This window comes from Pelodiscus sinensis, chromosome 8 (genome assembly GCF_052426305.1).
Source record: "Pelodiscus sinensis isolate ZL-2025 chromosome 8, ASM5242630v1, whole genome shotgun sequence".
Lineage (NCBI taxonomy): Eukaryota > Metazoa > Chordata > Testudines > Trionychidae > Pelodiscus > Pelodiscus sinensis.
The window spans coordinates 34,531,997-34,552,955 of record NC_143059.1 but is presented as its reverse complement, the minus strand read 5'-3'; the positions used below and the strand labels follow the sequence as shown (position 1 = coordinate 34,552,955).

At 43.1% G+C, this 20,959-nt stretch overlaps 1 protein-coding gene across 4 annotated transcripts in view; it reads right to left on the bottom strand.

Moving 5' to 3' along the window:
* PCDH15 (protocadherin related 15) overlaps positions 1-20,959 on the bottom strand; it is a 1,468,744-nt gene that overhangs the window by 1,283,348 nt on the left and 164,437 nt on the right. Inside the window, exon 1 of one of the 4 annotated variants that reach the window (XM_075935033.2) lies at positions 17,393-17,424. The exons of the other annotated variants lie outside the window; for them this stretch is intronic. The gene's annotated coding sequence lies outside the window, so the exon portion shown is untranslated. Of the gene's footprint in view, positions 1-17,392; positions 17,425-20,959 lie in introns of those variants that run through there. 4 annotated transcript variants of the gene reach the window in all.

Below are 20,959 nucleotides of genomic sequence, written 5' to 3'. Positions count from 1 at the left end.
GAGGGAACAAGCCAGCAGCACAGGAGCAGCAATACAATTTTTATAGCGCAAATTGTGAAGAGGGTCCAATTGCTGTCAGCAAACTTGTCTGAACTACAACTCCCATGCAGAACAAATTGGAAAATTAGTTTAATATAAAAATGGCTTCTTAACTGAGCATTTTGGATCAATTCAAAACAACAAAAATATGAACATTTTGATTTAGTCATGCTAAAAAAATATTCAGCATTTCCAAAAGTATTTCATTATACAAAAATGTTCAATTGTTTGCTCAGTTTGGAGATTAAAAAACCAAAAATGTTGGAATAGCCAGATTTCCCACAAGACAGAAATTCCTATCTTCATTGATCTCCAAGGTATCCACGCCTCAATGAGCATTTCCTACATGCCAAGTTTGAAGTCTCAACATTTTTCACCATTCAGTCAGCAGGACAGTTGATTAAAAAGATAAAATGTAAAGAAAAGAAGCTGCATCTATGAAAATTCCCAGGGGGATATTTCCGCTATGTATCCTCCCAATCTTTTCCTAACCCAGAGACCTATGGATGAATAAAGCAGCAGTGGCGAGAAAGGGATTCAGAGCAGATGTACACTGAGGATATAGAGAGTGCCATGCCCTACTTTCATCATGACAGCTACAGAAACACTCTCTTGCAGAGGGCTTGCTTTGATACTAGGAAAGGGGGAACATAGCTTGTGGTTCCCTTTAAACTGGTGACCACTTGTGATCTTTTCTCTATGCTCTTGTGACAGCTTTTGGTACAGCCAAGATATCGGAGGAACTCACCCCTTTTATTATTCCAACTTACCTGATCTTTTTGCTAATAATTGGGGATAGTCAGACTTAAAGTGACCCTTCATCAGGGAATAGAACTGCACTGCTCCTAAGGAGTTTCAGTATGATTATTCCACTAATGGATTTCTTCTGTATCAGAGTTACCCACTACTCTGAGCAAATTCAAAATATATCAGTGCTACCACTGATGATTGCTCTGTTTGCTGGTCAGACAACTTCCAGATCTGTGTCTACAGAGAATTATGTATCTGGTGCTGTATACATTTAAGATTCAAAAAGAGGTTTAAATTCATTTATTTTCTGGCATTTTTTCTAACAATAACAACAAACTAATCTATTCAACACAGAAGTGTCAAGTTTTGTATAGTTCCCACATAGAGAGAATTAATATAATTAAAATCCCTACATTACAAATACTTTTTAATATGTATTTTCCTTGGAAAATTATGATTTTGTCAGTGTATACAGTGGACTTACAATGCCCACTATTCCTTCTGGAAATGTCACTACTTCAAATGTAGCTCTCATTGGATTTATAGCTCTCATAGGATACTGACCAGTAGCTATGTATTATTTTTTCCAGCAAAGTGCCAGATTAGGTATAAAATAAATGAAATACCTTAAACAGAAAAAATAGAGGAATGTACACTGGAGGGCTGCGTCTAGATTGGCATGATTTTCCGGAAATGGTTTTAACGGAAAAGTTTTCCGTTAAAAGCATTTTCGGAACAGAGCATCTAGATTGGCACGGACGCTTTTCTGCAAAAGCACTTTTTGCGGAAAAGCGTCCGTGCCAATCTAGACACGCTTTTCTGCAAAAAAAGCCCCGATTGCCATTTTCGCGATCAGGGCTTTTTTGCGGAAAACAAATCTGAGCTGTCTACAATGGCCCTTTTGTGCAAAAGCTTTGCTCAAAAGGGACTTTTGCTTGAAGGGAAGCTGAATAGTATTTCCACAAGAAGCACTGATTTCTTACAGTAGGAAGTCAGTGCTTTTGCGGAAATTCAAGCAGCCAGTGTAGACAGCTGGCAAGTTTTTCCGGAAAAGCGGCTGATTTTCCAGAAAAACTGGCCAGTCTAGACACAGCCTATGTGTAATATGAAGATGTTTGTAAAAAACTATAACACAGATAATAGATTATGAAGCCAGAAAGAGACAAGGTGATCAGCTGGTCTCACTCCTGTATAATACAGACCATAAAATTTCCCTATGTTCATGATTGCACATCTTTTTGGAAAAAAAAATCCAATTTTAATTTAGTAATTGTCATTGACAGAGGAAGTATGTTTTTCAATCCTTTAAGCATGCTTGAGTCTCTTCTCTGAATCCTTTCCAATATACGAACATTCTTTTAGTAATGTTGATACCGGAACTGGACATGGTATCACAGCAGCATTCATACCAGTACGAAATACAGCAGTAATATAATCTTCCTACTCCTACGTCGGACTAATAAGATGAGTGAACTAGAGTACCTCGTATTAAAGGAGGAGATTGACATAAAAGGCATCACTGAAACCTGGTGGAATGAGGAAAATTTGTGGGACACAATCATCCCGGGATATAAAATATATAGAAAGGATAGAGCAGGCCGGGTGGGTGGCGGAGTGGCACTGTATGTGAAAGATAATGTAGAATCAAATGAAATAAAAATATTAAATGAATCAACACGTTCCATAGAATTGCTATGGATAGTAATTTCATACTCCAATAATAAGAATTTAGCAGTAGGGACATACCGACCACCTGACCAGGAAAGCAACACTGACATTGAAATGCTGAGGGAGATTAGAGAGGCTACCAAAATAAAGAACTCTATAATAATGGGGGATTTTAATTATCCCCATATTGACTGGATACATGTCACCTCATGAAGAGAAGCAGAGATAAAATTTCTCAATGGCTTAAACGATTGCTTCTTGGTGCAGCTGGTGCAGGAACCCACAAGTGGAGAGGCAATTCTCGATTTAGTCCTGAGTGGAGCGCAGGATCAGGTCCAGGAGATAACCTTTACAGGACCGCTTGGGAATAGTGACCATAACATAATAACATTTAACATTCCTGTCAGCCTCCGGGCGGGGGAGCACTCACTCCCCGGTTCCTGCAAAGCTGCAGGAAGGGCCAGGGGAGCGCTCATTCCCAACTTCCTGGCCGCCAGCCTCCACCCTCCGAGTGGGGGAGCACTCACCCCCCGGTTCGTGTGCAGCTGTAGGAAGGGGCGGAGGAGCGATCATCCCCCTGCCCCTTCCTGAGACTGCGCAGGAACCGGGCAGTAAGCGCTCCTCCACCCAGAGGCTAGTGGGTCCTGCTCCCCCATCCCTTCCTGCAGCTGTGGAAGAACCTGTGGGATGAGTTCTCCCCCGCCCAGAGGCTGGCGGCTACGCTGGAACCTGGGGCGGTGAGTGGCTAATCTCCCCCCCCCCCCACCCACACTGTAAATATTCCCCCAGCAAATATACCCCCGGCACAGAAAAGTCTTGTATACCCCACGGGTTATATTCATGCATGAGGTATAAAAGATTTTTTTTTTACTCAAATAGAAAAAAACGCGGGGTATATTCAGGTGTGGGGCATATTCGCTCAATTACGGTAATTTATGGAACAATCAATGCTATTGCACAAAACGTTTCAGTGAAACCGCAGTCTGAGGTTTACAGGATCTTTCGAAAAAGGCTTCTATTGTCTAGACTGCAGTTTCACTTTCGAAAGAGTGCTTTTTTGAAAGATGCCATGACGCGAACACGCAAATGAAGCACTGGAAATTGAAATCCTGGCTTCATTTGCAATTTCAAAGTGTCTAGACACGCCTTCTCTCTCTCGCTCTCTCTCTCACACACACACATAAACACACACACAAAGGCTTGTGTCAAAAAGTTGTGTCCATTTTTGTTTCATTCTCCTTCAGTCTCCACCCCACCCAAATCTCTCTCGCCCCTTGCCTCTTTGCCCTTTCTACCATATGCTTTTTTACTATATTCCCATCTTACTTCAACAATCCTTTCTTCTTCTCAACTTCAATTCTGGGACCGCCCACCAAATAAATATATAAACATTTTTTAAAGAACTCCCTGGTTTTATTCCTGACTGAATGCCTGTAGGGATAGTTATGAAATTAAGAATTAACATCATCTTAAGTTTGGTTAACAAAATAATATATCTATGTTTTGGTTTGGAGCTTTACAGAAAATGTCCCAATCAAAAAATGAAAGGCAACAATGAGAGGAAATATTACTTATAGTATGGGAGAGTTATTTGTTTCAAACGTTACCTTTTGAAGTAAAAAGCTGAAGTAATGGGACAAATAAAAGCTGTTTTAAGAAAACAAACATAAACCTCCCCACTATTCTTCTGGTAAACAATGATGAGGAGATTCTTGAAGGAAGTAGAATAGCCAAGATAAAATGCTTCAAGCTAGATTTTTATGAAGCTAGCAAGCTAGCTGAAGTGTATCGAGAGAGATGAATTTGCAGGTTCTCTAATGTCAAATCCTACTTGATGTTGCAGCACATCAAAATGAGATGGCTTTTTCCTGGACTGCCTACTTGTGAGTGTGCTGATCACATGCCTATAAAATATTTTCTTACTGTACTGTGTATTTTTTAAGCTGTTAGAGCAATTATAGAGTAATTATGCAAAATACAATTAGGCCTTAGGATTTAAAGGAATTTATGATTAAATTAGCATAAGGTGGTATCTTCCATTAATATTAATGAATTCAAATACTATACATAATTCCAACTTATAAACAGTTTTAAAACAGAAATAAATTATTAGTAGTTAGTAACAAATTATAAAAAGCAAATACTTTTATCAAGACACAAATACCTACGCTTGCATGTGAATATGAAGTTACTCCCTAAATATTTGAAGAAAGAAAAACTGGCAGAGTGGGTGTGCACAGAACATGAGCAAAACAAGTCTGATCATGAATTTTATATACATGTTCTTCACAATCAACTGCATGTTTGCAAATTTTGTTCTATAGTACTTACTCAAATCTAACCAACTGTTTTGTCAAACTTTCAGATTTTCTATCCTTTACTAAGTTATATCCATTTCTGAAGATCTCCCAAGAATAACTCTGGTTCCTCAAACGTCAACAAAAATCAGAGCCATCAATTTAATCTGATGTAAGTGAAATGACACTTCCTATTGTCCTTTTAAAATAAACAATGAAGACACAGATGCCTGTACATAATCACTAAATTACAAAGAACAGATGTGAAACATTAATGGATAAATGTTCATTCTGGCAAGGAAAAGACACTATAAAACAGCACGTACTGTAGCCAGCAGATTGGCTTTTAAATGACTCATGCTTCTTGTTGGTAATCACACAAGTAACAAAAATAAAATAGTTAATTTGACTGGGCTTAATACACTTTAGTTACTTTAAATTAACTGCTAATTGAGCCATTTTCTTTTCTTATACTTTTCGTTTTGACATCTCAGTTGAAATGCCACCATGGCAGAGTGCTTAATAGAAAAAGTATGTAATTAAACTATTTAACTCTAGGTATGTACAACAGGTCACTAGAGTGATTTTTTTTCTGGAAAGATACAATTCTTCCTCTGAAACACAGGGTATGTCTACACAGCAAACTTATTTCACAATAACCGCTGTTATTTTGAAATAAATTTACTAGCATCTACATAGCCAAACCACTATTTCAAAATTAATTTGAAATAGCAGAGAGCTTATTTTGAATTTGGTAAACCTCATTCCATGAGGAATAATTCCAAATTCAAAATAACTATTTTGAAATAAGTGCTGTGTAGACACTTATTTCGAAATAGGGGGCCTTCAGGCTTCCCAGGATGTCCTGGTGGCCACACTCCAGCCTCAACCAAGAACACTCCTCTCCCTCCCCCTTCCCTGGAGCCCTTAAAGGGGTTGACTCTGGCCACAGTGCCTGTGCCAGCTCCAAGCCTATCAGCCCAGAGCCAGAAGTCACTGCCCCTGGCCCAGTGGCCCCAAAACACTGGCAGCCAGCCCTCCATCACTCCCCAGGAGCAGTCTGCCAGCTCCCAGGAGCCTGTCAGGGCCTAGAGAAGGTGGGCGCCTTCCTGGTCCAGTGTGGAGATCATGGACCTTATTCAGCTTTGGGGGGGGATGCCCCCAGCATCCATGATTTCTGCACTAGACAGAAGAATATGGCCATCTATGGCAGGATAGCTGCCAGCCTGGCCACCAAAGGCCACATGTGAACCCAGGATCAGTTCTGCATGAAAATCAAGTTGGTCCCGCAAGACCCCCAACCCTGAGCCCTGAGCTTCTCCTCCCTCTTCTTCCCCTTGCTTCCCCCTTCCAGCTCCCTCCTCCCAGGTTTCCCCCTCCCCTCTCCCAGCTCCTTTCCCCAGTCTCAGAGTTTCATCCTCCTCCCAGTTTTGTTAAATAAAGAGAGTTTGTGTTCTTGAAAATATGTGTATTTTATTTAACATCAGGAAGGGGAGTTAGGGAGGGGTAACTGGAAGGACGTGAGGGAGGAATGAGGCACAAGCCCCCAGTGAGGAAGACCAGGGAAGCTCTCAGTCCTCCTCAGGGTGGAAGCTCTCCCGCAGGGTCTCCTGGATACTGACAGTCCCCTGATAGACCCCCTGGATGGCAGCCTGCAGAAAGTGCAGCCAGGTTTTCAGCAATGCATCCAAGAGAAGCACCAGGGTGCCCAGGGGTGGCTCCAACTCCATGTTGCAGAGGACTGTGGTGTCCTCAGTGAGGGTAACCAGAGCACACAGAGACAAAATGCTTTGCTGTTCCTCAGCAAGGTAGGCAAGAAAGCAGGGAAACCTGAGAACCAGCTGTCTGAGGGTGGGGCGTGTAGAGGAGTCCCTTTAAGCATAGGCCTTAGATAGCCTCAGGCAGCAGCAGTTACAAAAAGTAACTCCTGACCTGATACCCTGCCAGACCTGGTTCTGTCCAGCCTTAAATGAGATTCAGCATCCACTCAGTGTGGACGCGCTATTTCAAAATAGCAAAACGCTATTTCGAAATACATTTTGTGTGTAGACACGTTATTTCAAAATAACATATTAAAAATTAACTATTTTGAAATAACACTGTAGTGTAGACATACCCACAAAAACCTTCATTAATTGACTATGCAGCACATTACTGCCTACCTTATATTATTCCATCTTACATATATTGAAATGTTTTTGTTAATTGTTTCTTCCAATTTTTCTGTTCAGTTTATCCCATAATTTCACAAAGAATGCTTCCAAGTTTGTCCATCATCACAGAGGCCAAAAAGTGTAATATAAAGAGAGGAACTGCAGAATGAGTTAGATTTCAGAAGGTACTTAGGTCTTATCCATATAAGAGCTTTTTTTCAGTATATGTTTAGTTTGTGCAGCCTAAACTGCTTTGCCTCCACACTCAAATTCTTCTTTTTAATCTTTCTATTATTTTCTTATGATGAATCATTTTGAAAGTGGCATAATTACTTTGGAATGAGTTATACCTCTATGAAGATTAAATGAACATAACCCCTTAAAAATACATTAGTTTAGCTAGTCTCCAATTGCTGTCCCACACTGCATTTCTTCAGATCTGGATTAACTTCACTGGCAAACTTTTTGGTGTCCATTACCCTAGGGTCATCATGGTTAGATCAACCCACACTCCTGTTTAAATTCTGGAACACATCCAAGGAGAGTCAGGGCAGGTTCACAGGTCCAGATACATTATAAATACTATGCCACATACTCTTCATAGAATCACATGATTGGAAGAGTGATAGAAATGTAGCCGTGTTAGTCTGGTGTAGCTGAAACAAAATACAGGACTATGTAGCACTTTAAAGACCAACAAGATGGTTTATTAGATGATGATCTTTCGTGGGCCAGACCCACTTCCTATTTGATCTGAGGAAGTGGGTCTGGCCCACGAAAGCTCATCATCTAATAAATCATCTTGTTAGTCTTTAAAGTGCTACATAGTCCTGTATTTTGTTTCATGATTGGAAGAGATCTTGAGACGTCATCTTGTCTGGTCCCTTACACCCATGGCAGGACTAAGCACCATATAAACTGGGGGTGAGCAAATACTGGACTGCAGGCTAGATCTGATTCTCCAGGGTTAACCCCTAGTGGGATGGTGTCACTATATTTACCTGCGCCTTCATAGAAACAGGCAACTGCAGCTCCCACTGGCAACAGTTGATCATTCACAGCCAATGGGAGCTGTGGGATGCAGTGCTCCAGTCTGAGCTACTTCCCACAGCTCCTATTGGCTGGGAACAGTGATTTGCAGCCAAAGATACTTGCAATCAATACTTGCAGAGGCTCAGGTAAATATAGTGGTGGCAGCCCGCCAGGAGCTGACCCTGGTGAACCACTGCAGTTTTATTGCCTGCCGCCTGATCTACACCATTTTGTGCAGTCATGTCAGCACGTCCTTGAGTTCTGTACTCTCTCAGACAAGATGCATGCTCAGTCTCATCTTTCCCACAGTTACAGGAATGCTAGCTCTTCATGTAGCTAGTGCTGCTCCTTAGTTTGACATAGCACCAGGTACTAAGGTCCAGACTGCTTGCATCTAAAACTCTAGTTCCTCTACATGTAACACTACCGCTCACCATAAAGAAATGTACAGCTGTTCCTTCCTGCTGCCTTCTTACTGGTAATGAAACACCGATCACCTATATGTTTAAAAATAAATGTACTTTAATAAATACTGTAGTAAGAGCCCGTTCTTTACTCTTTTTTCTCTCACACATAATAGCCCAAGTGCTTTCAGTGGGTGTGTTTTTTTTTAAACTAACAAGTGGAAGAAGAAATTGTCTCTGCATTTCAAATGATAGTACTGTTGTCTCTTTTTGATCTGAGTGAACAGTCAAAGTTTGAGGTCCCAGGCATCAGAATGGGGAGAAGAAATTAGTGGCTGTCAGGTATGCTTTGGGTGCTGCTTTGTTTAGTTACAAAGGCTGTGCAAATGCTGTGTCTCTGCACACAGAGGAAATCAAACGGGAAACCACTTTTTTGTTTTTGTTTTTCCTCAAAGAAACAAAAGTGCTCTTCTCTGCTTGCACTTCAGACCTAAAAGCCTTTCCCCAGGTATCATCCAGGATCAGCCAGTCAGCAGTACACTTTTAGTTGATCCTTCTAGCTGCATCTCTCATTGTCTGTTCTCACAGGACCTCAATTTCAGGGAGTTTTCTCTTCACACAGACTCATGCTTCTACCCAAAACAAAACTTAGCCAAAAGCTGTTGGGCAGTTTTAAGCACATCTTTTTTTGTCTTTGGTGGTGCTTATGTTTATACTTCTGCTTAAGGGTGACCTGCCAATCTCAATGGGATTTTAACTCAAACAGTTCTTAGTAGCAGCAGTGTCAGGGTAAAACTCCACCAAACTTTTACTATCAAGAAGGAATTCTTTTCCCTGTCTTCTTACTCTTTTTTATCCCCTTCATTTGAGGTGGAAGGAGTGATGCAGTCAGGGTTCTAGACACTGCCAGTCTCCTTACAGGTAAGAATTGCCATCTCATTTTCCCATTTCAGTTCATTCTACCCGAAAGAAAGTTGCTGGAACTTGTCAAAAAGTTTCCAGCTGCCAAATACATATGTGAAAAAAACTCTTTTTCCTAAAGGCTTTCTGCAAATATTTTTGTGTTTGTTTGAAAATTGTTTTTAAATGAGTAACCAAGAACAAACAAACAGAGCCAACCAAAATCATCAGGGGAAAGGACCACCAGATAATAATTTAAGCCTCAAATTCAGCTCTTGCCTTGAGCAAAGATTTTGAGGCCCACATTCTTTCCTTCTGTCTTGGTCACAATCTGGCTTTGACTGGCCAGCTGAGCATTCAAGTCCAGCTGCCTCCCCTTCTCAGACAAAGGAAGAATATGGGTATAGGAATGGAAGAAATGTTGGGGGGTAAGAAGGGATTAGATGTGGAGTTCCCTGAGACCATAACCAGTTGGTATAATTGAAGGAAACATTAAAATGACACTAGAACTGGATACACTATCTCACAATGTTTTCATGACTGCCATATACAGAGCTAACACAATCTCCCTACTCTTGCTCAATATGACTATTAATATTGTTGTGAATTTCTATTCAAGACTTCTGTCAAGAATACTTGCTTAATACAAATCAATTCAGCTTGGAGAAAGCACTTATTTCCATAGTTTAAATTCTAACTGGGAATTATTTAAGAATACTAGATGTCCAAAAAGCCCCAACAAAGGAAGGAGGATGTACTGGCTTAAAATATGTCCCAGTCTATAAGGGAAATGAAAGCAGCTATAAATATAAATACAATATATAATAACAGAAGAAAGAAAAAATTGATAGTAATGAGTATAAATCAAAAGCTAAGGATTGTAGAAAATTGATGAGAGAAGCAGCTAAGAAAAATAAGAAATCTATGACCAGCAGAGTTAAGGAAAAAGAACAGAAGTTTAGGTATATTAAGAAAAAAATAATCTTACTAATTAGATAGGTAGATGAAAATGGTAGAATTATCAATAGCAATGCAGAAAGGGAAGAAGTGGCCAATAAATAGTCTGCCCTGTTTTGGGCGGAAGGGGAGAAATAGATAAGAGAAACAGAGAAATCAGATAATACTCTTTCCATTTCACCAGTATCTAAGCAGGATTTTAGACAGCAGCTAATGAAGTTAGGCATTTTCAAATCAGCAGGTCCAGATAAGTTGTATGCAAGGGTTTTCAGGACCTGCCTGAAGAACCTGCAAGTCTGTTAATAATGATAAATCTTGGAACACTGAGTAAGTCTCAGAACAAAGTGAATGCTCGTATATATAGAAATAGGTAAACAGGGTGACAGGGTAGTTAGAGACTTGTCAATCTGCCATCGATCTTGGCACAATATGATAGAGCAGCTGATATGGGACTGGACTAATAAGGAGGGTAATATAATTAAAGCCAATCAAATTAGTTTATGGATAATAGATTTTGCTAAACTAATGTGTTTTTAAAGTGTGATGATAAGTTTGGTTGATAAAATATACTACTGTTGATGAAATATACTTCAGTTGTAAATGCCCTCTGCTTACTCATTTTCCTTTCTAAGGGCATCAAGGTCAGAGCAGCACTTCCTCAGTTCCCCTGCAATCTGGAGCCTGTGATAAATGAGGATTCCAAAAAAAGCAGGGACAGGGGTGGACTTTGGGACCTTGTAGTGGGGCAGTTACCCCATTCAGACAAGGAGACGTTAAAGCAGACCAGAGGGAGCTGTGCAAGAGCCCCAGCCACTCGGGAATGGGCTTATTAGGAGCTAAGCAGAAGGCAGCTTGCTGGGGCACCCCTGATATAAAGAGAGAGCATCACAGCAGAGCATAGATCAGTATATTCAGGGGAGCAAGGGAGAAGGACTGACTGTGGCTGAGAAGATATAAGGGCTAAGGAGAAGTGATAAAGGGGAATATAGGCAGTAGAGGGAAGGGCGGGACATGGCTGCCACTAGTGGATCCCTCTAGAGTAGTGGACAGGCCTGAGTCCCCGCCCACCCTCTTGCACCACACCTTGCTGCAGAGGAGCCTGGTCTGACACAGGCTGTGGCTTGTCTCAGAGCTGAGGGGCTAGACTTGGGGCTGCAGTTGGCCAGGGAGGTGGGTGCAAAGACTGGGAACTGCAGATTCCCCTGAAAGAGGGAAGACTGGAGTGGTGGGAATTGCTAGAAGGCAGTGTCCTGAATCAGATGTTGCAGACCAAGGGAATAATGCAGTTCCAGAACTAGAGGGAAAAGACAGGGGAATAGACAATGGGCCAGACACTGACCAGAAGACAGTACAGGCAGTCCCCGGGTTACGTACAAGATAGGGACTGTAGGTTTGTTCTTAAGTTGAATTTGTATGTAAGTCGGAACTGGTACATATTGTAGGGGAAACTCTAGCCAAACATTTTTTTTAGTTTTGGATAGCATAGGGAAAGGTTAACTCCCCTCTAATGTTTGTTTTGCTGTCTGTTCCCCTGTTCAGAAGATTTCACATCTATTTCTGTCCCTGTGACAAACTCAGGACTAAAGGAGTAACTCATCAAATACCAAACAGCTCTGCACCATGCTTTGAGCTAGTAGCTTTATTTCCACACACCACCCAGGGTTCTAGGAGGAGGGTCCTTTTTTTGCTAACACAATGAGGCCAGCACTTTGTTTGTTTTGGTGGAGTCTTTGTTTGCCCAGGGAGCCCAGCATGTATAGGGGGAGGAGGGGCGGAGAGGCTGCTTTTGTCTGCTGTTCGGCAGCCTGTTGCTCAGGGGAGGGGGCAGCCTGTTGCTGGCAGGGGGGGGGGGAGGCGTGCAGGATGTGAGGCCGCGGGGGGGGGCAGCGGGCGTGGGGAGGCACTTTTCCTCTGCCCGGCAGCTCTGCAGGATCCCTGTCCCTGTGGCCAGCTGCTGCAGGCAGAGGCCAGTTGGAGCCGGCCAAAGAGGAGGAGAAGGTGGATTCTAGGACCCAGGTGAGCGAGCCCCGGGGACGCTGCTGCGCTCCGGGAGCCCGGCATGTATAGAGGGGAGGAGGGGCAGAGAGGCTGCTTTTGTCTGCTGTTCGGCAGCCTGTTGCTCAGGGGAGGGGGCAGCCTGTTGCTGGCGGGGGGGGGCAGCGGGCGTGGGGAGGCACTTTTCCTCTGCCCGGCAGCTCTGTGGGACCCCAGTCGGAGCCGGCCCGAGGAGGAGGAGGATCCTAGGACCCAGGTGAGCGAGCCCCGGGAATGCTGCTGCGCATGTGCGGGAGTTGCCTCACCCCGTTCGTATCTAGGGATCCGACGTAAGTCGGATCCACGTAAGTCGGGGACTGCCTGTACACTCAATGAACCAAGTTAATTCCCAGTGTGACCAGCAGGGGGTGCCGTGGTGGTGAGTCCCACCCCATTAGAGTCCCACAGAGAACCACAATCATGGTAGAGTAAATAATAATTTTTCCAACGATTTCCTAGACGAGAATGATTTTAAGTTATTAGGTACTCATACCATTGCTAAGGATATTGGCTCATTTGGGAATGAAGAGGTCTTCAGCTGGTGACATATGGTATTAGAGTTGCTCTTCACCAAGATCCAATTCCTCTTGATATTCTGGTGTAGCTGGTATGGCCATAAAGACTGGGAGTGGAGAGAGAATTTTTTTTTTTATCTGACTGTAAAATAGACGGGGGCTTCTTGATGTCAGACTCTGGATCTCAGTAACCCTACCTAGGCCATCATGGTATACATAGAGGTACAGTTAGCTCACTGGAACTGGACTGAACAATACCTAGTCTTGACAAGCCCATGGTGGCTATACCCTCTAAGCAAATCTGGCAGACCTTGCCTGAATCCGAGAGCAGAGGATTCTCTGCATGAAGACAGGTAGAAAGTATACTCCTCTGCTGTTACTGGGATATATGTTGTGTAAGGGCAATGCTGATGTCAAGAGTACTAAGGTCTGGAATCCATATTAGAACCAGCAGATGAGTCAGAACTATGCTTGTGCTTGTTCTTTCCTAAGCTCATATTCCACAGTCAACATCAATGACAAGAGAGATTGAGCACTATGCCCTATAGGCTGCTTCTATTCCCAAGTCCTTCATGCTGAGAAAGATTTGGGGAATTTCTCTCCAGAGGTTGTGTGTTTGCCTGTCCTAATTAGAGGACTACAGATTCTACCTGGAATCTACCTCTGTGCTCAGAAGGTCTCTGTAGTGGTCAATTGCGGAAGAACTTTGTCCGTGTTAGTTTAGGGGTGGTGAGGCCTGCATTCCTTCCCCCTTTCCCTTTCCCCTATATATGATGAGCCAGAAGTAAGTCTTTGGGAACATATGCCACTTAAGATAGCATTTTTGCCAGTATAGCAAGAACAAGTATAAGATAAGAGTAAAGGGCAAGAACGCATAAACAATTCTGTTTACCCTAACATACTGATCACGTAAACAGAGCCAAAGAACAAGAAGATCCAGATCAGAACCAGATCAATAACTAACAGCTAAACCCTACACCAGCATGTGATGAGTAATCCCCGGAAATTTCCAAACTGCCAAACAAGACAGGGAAAACTGTATTTAAGGCTGCCTCAGAGCCTAGCAAATCGAACCTCACCGATGGGCTTTGGGTACCAGTGCCTTGGAAGCTGAGACAACCTCTCACTTCATCCGCAGCCTACCCGGGGTTCCAGGCTTGCAGGAAGGAACGTAAGATATGCCCCTTCTTTGTTATGTTGTTCTTCCATTTATGGGGCACAGCTGTTAGCTGTCAGGAAATAAACTACTTGTGTTTGACAGATACCTGTGTGGCGTCCTTTGTACCTTGAGAGCCCAGTGTCGGACCTGAGACTTACTATTGCCGACTATAGGCTCCTGTCAATGCTGGACTTCAATGTCATAGGAATCTGTTTTATCAATGATAACGTTGATGACAGCTTCATCACCAGGGACTGCGGGGCTAATTAATTTCTATGCTGGTCATAGGATGAATAGGGCTTAAAATCTGCAGGTTTCAAGTCTGTCATGCTAAGAGAAGGCTGAGAATGTTCTGTAGAAAGGAAGTTTACTCAATACTCAGTCAAGATAAGTTGATATGATCATAGCAGTTGAGTAAGAAAGTAATAGAGACCTAAAGAAATTTAGAAGAAGGTTTGATGAAGATTTATCTGTAGGTTGGATAATACCACAAGACATTAAAGAGGAAACTAAATGTCATGAGCACTCCATCTTTTATGCCTGCGCACTAGAGAGCACACAGAGGCACAAGGCCCAAACATGACACCAACTGTCACTGATATTCCAAAATTTCCAGTCTCACTCCCATGTGGCACATGTGCACATGCAGTTGGATACATAGCAACATACATTTGAAGTCAAATACACATTTTTTTAAATCATGGAAATCTTTGGGCCAGATCCACATACCGTATTTTCCGGCGTATAGGGCGACTGGGTGTATAAGACGACCCCCTATCTTTTTAATTAAAAGATAGGGTTTCATCTTATACCCCAGCGCCCCTCCGCCTCCTTTGCTCCCGGTGTCCCTGGTCTGCTGGAGATGGTCCCCAGAGGCACCGGGAGCAAAGCCGCCAGGAGCACCTGGGCTGCCCCCCCCCCCTCCCCACCGCCGGAGCCCCTCCGCGGCTTTGAAAGCCTCGGGGGAAGCCGGCGGCGGGGCATCCCAGGCGCTCATGGGCTGCGCCCCCGCCGGAGCCCCTCCGCGGCTTTGAAAGCCTCGGGGGAAGCCGGCGGGGGGGCATCCCAGGCGCGCATGGGCTGCCCCCCCGCCGGAGCCCCTCCGCGGCTTTGAAAGCCTCGGGAGAAGCCGGCGGGGGGGCATCCCAGGCGCGCATGGGCTGCCCCCCCGCCGGAGCCCCTCCGCGGCTTTGAAAGCCTCGGGGGAAGCCGGCGGGGGGGCATCCCAGGCGCGCATGGGCTGCCCCCCCGCCGGAGCCCCTCCGCGGCTTTGAAAGCCTCGGGGGAAGCCGGCGGGGGCGCAGCCCATGAGCGCCTGGGATGCCCCGCCGCCGGCTTCCCCCGAGGCTTTCAAAGCCGCGGAGGGGCTCCGGCGGGGGGGGCAGCCCATGCGCGCCTGGGATGCCCCCCCGCCGGCTTCCCCCGAGGCTTTCAAAGCCGCGGAGGGGCTCCGGCGGGGGGGCAGCCCATGAGCGCCTGGGATGCCCCGCCGCCGGCTTCCCCCGAGGCTTTCAAAGCCGCGGAGGGGCTCCGGCGGCGGGGCATCCGGCGTACAAGACGACCCCCGATTTTTGGGGGATGTTTTTTAACATCAGAGGTCGTCTTGTACGCCGGAATATACGGTAGCTCCACTGAAGTCAGAGCTAGATCAATTTGCCCCAGACAAGCTTTTGGCATTTAGCTGCAGATTGAAGAATGTTCCAACACATTTCCCCCAAACCACTCATTCAGACCCTTTTACCCATCAACTTGATTTGCCCTTCCTACAAAATCCCTTGAGCATCTGGCAGAGATTTTCTAAAGCAGCTAATCACATGGAGTGCCTGATTAGAGACCTCACACGTACCTGATATTTTCCAAGTGTGGAGGACACATTTTGAAATATCAAACTGTTGAAGTGTCTTCATATGGGCATCCAAACATTGAGGCACTTCAAAATCAATTTGCTGCTTTTTAGAACTGAGGCCATAATTGTAGGCCTACTAAAAATCACAGGCGTTATCCTGTTCCCCTTAATGCACCTACTGCTGTGGCGGGGGCTTGCCAGACAAGTTTTGAGGTCTAGGTGGCAAACATCACCTGTGCTGAAGAGCATGCATACACACACACTCACCCATCCCTATTTTTTAAAAAATAGGACACAAATTCAATTCACTGACATGAGATTAAAACCAAACCTTCCAAAGTCTACCTATTTGCCAAACAAATATTTTATCTAGCTCAAATACTGGATTTTATAAATCCTGGAGATTACTAGAAATTGTATATCAACCACCAATTTGCACTGCCAGATTAGAAATTAATTAGAATTGTGATGTCAGAATGTATACATGTGTAGTATGAAAAACAAGGCTCTCTCATGCAATGTATTTTCCAGAAATAAATGTGCTTGAAAATAAACTCCTATGCATTATGATTTGCCCTATTTCCAGTCATGTTATATTTTGACCATCAGTTTTCAATTATGTCTGTTGAGTCCGGACTATTAGAGGGAAAATATGTTCATTTGACTGGCAAAAATATGTTCATTGCCAAAATATTTCAAGTAGCAAAATGAACCATGGTCAACTAAGGAGCATGGTGTACATGCACACACAACTGGTGTACATGCACACATAGCTGGTGTACATGCATGGTGTACATGCATGTACATGCTGAAAAGTTGTTCAGCAATAATGTCCTATCCCCAGGCTCACTGATGAGCCCTGGATCATGTATTTTTGTAACTTAATATCTTTGCAAGAATTTAGTCTTCTTGTGGGTAGAGAGCAGAAAGTCAAAGCTATAACTGGGATAAAAAGAGAATAAGCTTATGGAAAATAGGTCTATCAGTGACTATTAGGACAGATGGCCAGGGATGCAATCCCATTTGACTGCCGGATGTTAGGACTCAATTACAGGGAATGGATCATTTGATAATTGCTCTGTTCACCATCTTTGAAGCATCTGGCATTGGCCGCTGGTAAAAGACAATATATAGAATTCGCTGGATCTTTGGTCTGACGCAGTATGGCTGTTCTTATGTTCTAACTCATCTGAACTGGTCTCCCACATTTTCATGCTCACAAAGTTTGACATTTAATTTGCCTCTAACAACACTACTCCAAGCACAGAAATCTGATACAATACAGGCTTCTTCGCACAAAGAGACAAAAGAGGGTGGAAGGAGTCAGTAGGTACAATCCCTGTTCTTGTACTACCTGTGAGCAAGGCACAAGAAAACTGAAGCTAGTCATGCTATTTTACATGTTATAAAGAGAACATAATTGGGTAACGAGCAGTGTTCTCTGTAAGCGGTGCGCTTGAGTAGCTGCTCAAGAGAGATTCAAACACCCCCCAGCTGATTAGCAGAACAACCATAGCTAAGTCCTGTGCTGCTACTGGAGGTGCACATTCACACATGCCTCAGTGCACGTAAAATTTATTCTGCACATGGATGGAAAAGATTAGAGGGGACATTGGTAATGGGTTGGACTGCCTCTACCTTTCTCTTGTTGGCTGGCCAGTGGGAAGAATCCTGTGGTGATGGGGTTGAATCCTGCAAATTAAAAAAAAAAAGTCCAGTATCTACTCTTCAGCATGCTCTTCCAACATCATTAGAGACATTCTTCCAGTTTCAGCACCACGCATGTAGAATATCTCTGACCTCTCAATAAAAAAAGGATCTGCACTGGTTTCATTTGATAATCCTATGGCTTTAAGAGACATTACTTGGCTCATAGCTTCTGAAAACTTGGACAATCCCTGGATGAAGAACTGCCAGAATTTCTAAGAAGTTTGAATTATCTGGCTTTCACATGCAATGGTGCAGTGCTGTTACATTTCAACAGCTCAGGGATCAAATTGTGTATGCAATTATTAATAGAAAGCTACATGATGAGTTATTCAATGTAGCCTACAAGAAAAAGTTGTCTTACATAAGAACTCCAGACATTAAAAAATATAAAAGCATTGCACGCAGCATGAAAATATTGAACTATCCTCAGCTACTCCAAACACACCAAATAGAAACATCGAGGGTTACATTCACGAGGAACCACAGGTTGTCATACATAAAACCACGGGATACCGGGCAGCAACAACAGAAGAAATAAAACAAGCTCTCTGTTTTTGTTATTTGAAGACTGCTTATTCACTGCAGAGAAACAAACTTACAAAATTCTAGTACTGGGTTGGTTCACAATGGGGCGTTATATTAGTGCATACTAGAATCAAGGATCTTCAAACAAACAATGTGGAAGCCAGCGGAATAACCTACACATGGTCTCAACTACCACAAATTCAGGCAAGCTAACAAGACAGACGAATGATTGTTTTCTTTTAGTCCTATTGTTACTGCAGACCTGAAAAAGAAACTGCAAAAACAGAAAGAAAAAGCTGACAGCAGACATTATGGAATGATTTAGTGCACAGTTATGCAGAACTATAGTTGTAATGATGAATTTACAAAGGTACAAAGGTCAGAGAGCTAACATGGCCTGGAGCAGCAATATCTGTTATTGAGAAAACTAAACTCAAATCCAGGAATAGAAAGCATGACTAGTGGATAAATACTGGAAGAACTGCCAGCAAAATAACACCTCAGGCATCAAAAATAAGAAACCTATTAAATTTAGGTTAGCTTAGTAATCACTAGCTCGGCAAATCAGTCATGGAATAATGTACTATATTTGGGTATGTCTACACTACCACCCTAGTTCAAACTAGGGTGGTAATGTAGGCAACTGGAGTTGCAAATGAAACCCGGGATTTGAATTTCCCGGGCTTCATTTGCATCAAACCAGGCGCCGCCATTTTTAAATGTCCGCTAGTGCGGACTCTGTGCCGCGCAGCTACACGCGGCACGGACTAGGTAGTTTGGACTAGGCTTCCTAGTCCGAACTACCATTACTCCTCGTGAAACGTGAGTACCTAGTCCGTGCCGCGTGTAGCTGTGTGGCACGGAGTGCGCACTAGCGGACATTTAAAAATGGCGGCGCCTGGCTTTACGCAAATGAAGCCCGGGAAATTCAAATCCCGGGATTCATTTGCAACTCCGGTTCGAACTAGGGTGGTAGTGTAGACATACCCCTTGAGACCAATCCTGGATTGTGTCAAGTGCCCACAACTTCCCTTGAAGGTAAAGGCCTCATGCTTCTGTGTGCATATTGCAAATGGCTTTGGCAAAAAGAAAAGGTTCCCAACTTATACTCTATGGACCACAGGTGCTGCATGAAACCTTGTTGGTGTGCCATGAATGCCTAGCTTGTCACATGATATTGATTCCATGGTTTCCATATGCCAATTTGCATGAGAGAATTTAAAAAACCAACATATATTCAGTAGCTTTGTAACATTGCTTTTCCATGCTGCCAGAGAGATGTATGATTTAAAATGGGAAGTGACATACTGACCAAGACAATCTCCATTAAAATGTAGACCATTCACTGAAAATCTTTGAGAAACCCTGCATTAAAAGTTACTGGTGCAATACTGAATGTTTCAAAAGAAGACATTCCAAAATCTTTGAATCTAAACCAGCACCCAATGTGTTAAGATAGAGTGTTGAGATAAAGGACGACTTTAAAGGGTACGCAGTATAATTACACCTCTATATGGGTTCAGTCTGGGTAGCGTTATCAGTTGCAGGTTGAGGTTCTAAGTTTGTACTCTCTGACCTTGAGGACTTGTTTGATGCCCTAAGGAAACATTCAGCATTGGGATATATACAAAGCCTACTTTTCTTTAACATGTTAAGACCATTAAAATACAGAGACCTGACCTATTTGCTTGGATGCTTATACCCAATATAGTCCCTTGGGCTTTGGCCACTGAAGGCTTCTTTTCACTGGTTTAGTGTGGTAAGTAAAATATAGACTTTACACAAGGCACTAGAGTAAATTTCATTTGTTAACTTCTCCTTTAGGATACATGATAGCAACAATAACTTCATCCGAGGATTTATTTTCAATCTATCTGGTCCCAGATGGAGAACTGGTCTTTGAATAGCAGACTGACTCTCTGAAACACAGACATCCAAAAAGCCAGTGCAAGGTTAATCAACCCTAGCAGCCATAGCCCTTTCAGCCAGAAAGTCACAAAAATATCACTGCTGCTCTCTCCTTATTATCTTTTGTATTGTCCTGGGGATGAGTGAGAAAAATGGAATAGGGCTAGCAGGGACCTTGCCCAGCTGTGCAAGATTTCAATCACCATATCACTTTCTGGCATCCTTACCTACAGGTTGTAGGGCACTTTGGCTTCTGTTTCCAGATGTAAAGAGGTCAATCATCAGCCTACCAAACTGATTTACAATGAGTGATGAAAGATGAGTGAGGCCCTTCCATCTATAACAGTCAATTTTGTTAATCCAATTTCTGTCCTATAAACCTTGGTATTCACCTCTCTGTGGGTGGGCAGTCTACACAGAAGCTTTTGTTACACCCCAGACAGGAAAGTCTCTCTCTGGGCTAGGGGTAATTTTTTTGCCTCCAACAAAACAGTGATATTGCAACAAAAACAAAGCAACAGAGAAAACTGTGCTCTAGATCTCAGCAAATCACAACTATATTCCACCTCATGGATGTTCTCTCTTTTTTATGTCCATTTCCTGAAACAAATCAGGAACAATAAAAGTAAATAAAAATAAATAAAATAATTTTTCTGGTGCTACTTTCAAGTAGGAATAAGAGATCCTCCGGAAAAGGGTTTATTTTCCGGAGAATCACGTCTAGACTGGCGCTTTTCTCCGACTTATCCCCAAGCTGGAAAAAAGCGGCAGCCATGTAAATGCAAATGCCGCGGGGGATATTTAAATCCCCCGTGGATTTGCAATTGCGTTGTGTCTCATTAGCATCCCTTTTCCGGAAAGGGATGCCAATGTAGACACAGCCTTAGAGATAGATATCTGTCAGAGAAATGTTATAGGGAAAAATGTGAATTGGATATCCAGAATTGCTGGATAGGTATGATATGAATGCTGGATTACTAAAATATGCCTGCTTATATGATCAAAGTTTCCCATAAACACCAGTGAAAATTGGCATTGTGTTTCTGTGATTAACCATATTCC